This window comes from Oryzias melastigma, unplaced genomic scaffold (assembly GCF_002922805.2).
Source record: "Oryzias melastigma strain HK-1 unplaced genomic scaffold, ASM292280v2 sc00216, whole genome shotgun sequence".
Classification (NCBI taxonomy): Eukaryota; Metazoa; Chordata; class Actinopteri; order Beloniformes; family Adrianichthyidae; genus Oryzias; species Oryzias melastigma.
Genome location: NW_023416882.1, coordinates 135053 through 139525, shown reverse-complemented (window position 1 = coordinate 139525; position 4473 = coordinate 135053). Strand labels below are relative to the sequence as shown.

Genomic DNA, 4473 nt, shown 5'->3' with positions numbered 1-4473 from the left:
GACAGACTGGCGACCTGTCCAGGGTGAACCCTGCCCGTCAGCAGCTGGGTTAGGCTCCAGCACCCCCGCGACCCTGACAGGGACAAAGTGGACAGGGAAATGAATGTTTTAATGATTTTGGTTTGCTGATTAGTATTTTTTTTCTGTTTGTTGTATCTAACTTACTATTCAAAACAACATTAAAATCGCATATTAATATATCTTCCATTTCCAGGTGTATGATTTCAAACAAAGTTTTAAAAAATCATTTTTTGCTGTCAAGTGGGGCATAGACATTAACTATTGTAACCATTTAGTTTTCCAACTTTACTTTTACAAGTACAAATCTCCCTTCTTTATCTGAAATGTGTTTAACATTTTCAAATTTTACTGTAATTGGGATCTATGCCTCTATTGGACCCGGTTTGAAATGAGCTATAAAAAAGTTTAGAACATCAAAATTTCTTTAGTCTCTCACTATCTTGTCTGGACAAGTGAGTTTCGTGGAGATATAAGATTTGTGTTTCATCCTTCTTGAACTTTGTCATTATTTTCTTTTGTTTCATTGAGTTGTTTAAACCATTAACATTTAACAACAATATATTAATTCTATTTTCTACCATGGATATTTTAATATTTGTATGGCAATCCAGTTCTGAACATAAGACTCAACTATTTTACAACCAAAAACACAAAACAAAACGACTTCCACAAGCATGATGTACAAATACATCCTTTTAGGTCCCTGTTGGTGGGTAGAGGGTAAAAGGCAAATTTCTGTTTGGGCCCCTCCCTAGTGAAGAGGAAAACACTCATAAACACTAGAATTGTAAAACATTTTGTACCTATTAACATAGATCACTCGCCCTTTTCAGCATTAACTCAATAGACAAAGTCTAGGTGGAGTCAGATGTACTAAGTAGACAAAAGCCCCTTTTTTTCATCTTTTTTTCCCCTTCCTTTCTCTTTCTTGTCCTTTCCCTAAATTATGAGACATTTTCCTTTTGGCAAAAAAAAAAAAAAGAAAAAATCTCTGATTACCCGTTTCCTTATCTTCAGTCTGAAGCTCTTCTGCTCTCCGTCGACCTCTCCTTGGTGCGGTGGGACGCGTTGGCCCGTTTCCATGGTGACACCACCTCCAGCCGCTCCACCACTGCAGCGCTGGTATTTGCTGTCATTGTTGTCTTGACTTTGATCCCCCGCCGGTTCAGGTCCCGCGCTGCCTCCTCTGCTGTCTCGTAAATCCTCAAACCTGAGCCCCAGTGCACTCCAATCTTGGTGTACGGCGTCTGGAACCGAATTCCTTTTTCCTTTGTATGCCTTACATCTCATTACATCCATAATCTCAGTTGCGTAATCATTGTCAAAGTACAATCTTCTGTCATATATTTGTATCTTTTGCAGCCACGATTTGCAAAGAATCAGTTCTTTGACATGGAACTGAAGAAAGTTTACTATCATTGATCTTGCCGTGGCCTTGTCGGCAAGTTTGGGGAGCAGTGCTCTGTGCGCTCACTGGATCTGGAGCTCCGCTCCCTCAGGCAAAGACAGGAGTTGTTGAATAAATCCTTCACATAGTCAATGACAGATCCAGCCTCTCTCTCTTCAGGTATTCCATAAATCCGAATTTTATTTCTTCTGGAGCGACTTTCTAAAGCGACAATTTTTTTCTCGCAATTTCGTGTTGTCCTTCACCACCATCAACAACATTTCTTTCATCTCCAAGCAGACTGACTCCAGATCAGATATTCGGGTTTGCGCCTCCGCTATCGATGTATTTTGACTTTGTAGTTTTTGAAGAACCTCTTCTTTAAATTCCACAAGGTCTTCTTTCATATTCTTCTTAACTTTGTTCTTTAATTCACCAAGCTCTCGTTTTATATCTTGTTTGAAATCCTTCAGCTCTTTTGAGAATGAAGATAGTACTGGCTACTGTGGCCTCTGCAAACATGGTTTCTTCTCCGAGAATTCTCTTGTTATCGTGATTTTGTTGCTTTTTTCCAGTATTTTTATGACTCCTTGTTGATTTGACGTCTGGCATTCTCAGTTTTAAAAGTTTTAATTTTGGATGTATCAATACGATGCCTTATTTTCTCAGCCGAACAATCGGAGCTCACCACTTTGTCTCTATTTTGTTTTTTTTTCCATACAGTCCAGACAAGAAACCCGTAAATAACTATCATTAAAATTTTTGTCAAAACAGTTTCTTTTTTGATCCAAACATTTGTCCAAATCAGAAAATGTAGAAAGATGTATTTCTGTTTAAAGTTTCTCCAACATCTCTGATCTCAGAGACTCTCAGGAGATCAACTGAAAAGATTTGATCACACATGATGATCCAAGAGAGTCTGATCAGAGAGATCAAGAACTGAACCAGAACTCAAGTCATTCATCTGAAAACTATTGATCATCTGAACGATTATCCAGACTCTTTTAACTCTGACAAACACTTACTGTTCCACTGCTAAACTGATCGACTTGAAGTCAGGATTTTGATGCTTTGAGTCGTCACTCCTGTTGGACACACAGCTGGATCCAGATTTCTGTTGGATCCTGATGGAAATACATTTGTTTCATTAAAAACTACTTTAATTTGTTTTGGAGGCTCAGATTATTTTTCATGTTTGAACTATTGAACTCAGATCATGAACAGACTGATCTGCAGTGAAATACTAAGTTAAAACTGTACTGACAACTGTGACACTGCACAAGTTTATTTCAGTTACATTTATAGCGTGTTTTTGAAAAACACTTACTGTTCCGCTCCTGAAGGGAGGTCGTCGAGTAAATGAGAAAAAAACATTGGTTTCACACTTCCGAAGTACCCCCGGCTGGATCCAGATCCAGATCCAGATCCAGGTCGGTTCCTGTGAAGAATGGCGGTTGCTGGTGTGAGTGCTGAGCTCTGACATGGAGAAGAGTCATTGACAGTTAGAGATGTTCATCTCACCTCTGAGCTTTGCTCTGGCTCTCATCTTCCCCACACAGAGTGCTTTTAGAGGGAAGGGCTTCCTCCTGTTTGTAATCACACTGATCCATGCTGCTGGATTCACTGGATCCACTGGATCAGCTCACACACACCTTCCTCCAGCCTTCATCTGCAGAGGAAACCCTCATCATCATCAGCTCTGATCCTCCTTCACTAACAGATCAGCTGCTCCTCCACTGATGGGCTCTTCTCTTGTGTTTCCTCTCAGGTTCAGGTGAATGCAGTCAGACAGCAGTGTGGGACAGAGGAAGCTGCTGAACATCAGCTGCTGAACATCACTTCTGCTCTCCCTCCACCAGATGGAGACATGGAGCTGCAGCAGCAAACACTCCATGATGGAGCAACATTTCACTCATTCACTCACTTTGACAAACAAACAACAAACTTTCTGTTTCTACTAAGGATGCAACGATACAGTTTGCTCACGGTTCGATACGTATTGAACAAAAAAAAAAGAAAAAACTCAAATCCTACTATTCCACATATTATGTTGTTATGAGGTTTCTAGGTGGCCTAGCGGTTAAACTCCCACGCTCACAATCAAGAGGTTACCGGTTCGAATTGCCCCTAGGTGTGAATGTGAGGGTGAATGTGTGTGTGATTGAGGCCCTGCGACAGACTGGTGACCTGTCCAGGGTGTACCCCGCCTTCACCCTTCAGTAGCAGGGTTAGGCTCCGGCACCCCCGCGACCCCGAAAGGGACAAAGCGGTCAGGAAAATGGATGGATGGATGGATGTTGTTATGAAACATCATAAAGAAGTCAGACTTTTTTCAAGTGCACAGCTCTTGGCACTTATTGCAGAATTCCAAATAGAACTCTTGTAAACTTGTAAAGATTGTAACTTGTATAAGATTTTAATCAAATGTAAAAGTGCCTCAGTCCTCAATTCTTGTAAACATGAAAATAATAAACTTCAACAATCTAAGCTGTGCTCTTAAGTCTTGACATTCTGCAGTACTTTACTCTTGGTGCCAGTGTGAGGACCGTCATATAAAGAACATTTACAGAGAGATAGCTGTTGGTTGCCCGGAAAGTCCAGATGTATGAGGAAAGTTGTGCGTTTTTACTAAGTCGTCTTCAATCTTTTTGTGCACTTGTTCATAAAGCGCAGGTATATATAGCTTTCTGTAAAATATGGATGTGCTGGTACACTATATTGTTGGTCAACTGTTTTTATTAAATTACATAAGCCCTCATTATCAACCACTGAAAAAAGACTGCAGAGATTTATCAATAAACACTCTAATGGTGTCAGAGATTTTCTTGTGTTTATTTGAGATAAGACTATTAGTATTTTGAAATATATCTGGGATGTTTTGATCTGTTATCTATTTAGTTGTTGACTTTCAGACGGTGACAGGTCTGAGTGATGACGTCAGAGATGGGCGGCCATATTGAACGTGTTTTCCACACATTGCCACACCTGAGGCAGCAGAGCAGCCACACCTGAGGCAGCAGAGCAGCCACACCTGAGGCAGCAGAGCAGCCACACCTGGCTCAGCA

At 40.7% G+C, this 4473-nt stretch overlaps 1 long non-coding RNA gene across 1 annotated transcript; it reads right to left on the bottom strand.

Moving 5' to 3' along the window:
- Nucleotides 1-2109: 2109 nt before the first annotated feature.
- On the bottom strand, nucleotides 2110-3104 carry LOC118598227. Its single transcript, XR_004947341.1, has 3 exons — nucleotides 2930-3104; nucleotides 2736-2846; nucleotides 2110-2532 (listed from the first exon to the last, which is right to left on the bottom strand). It is a non-coding gene; the product is annotated as an uncharacterized LOC118598227 (long non-coding RNA).
- Between the last annotated feature and the right edge of the window lie 1369 nt (nucleotides 3105-4473).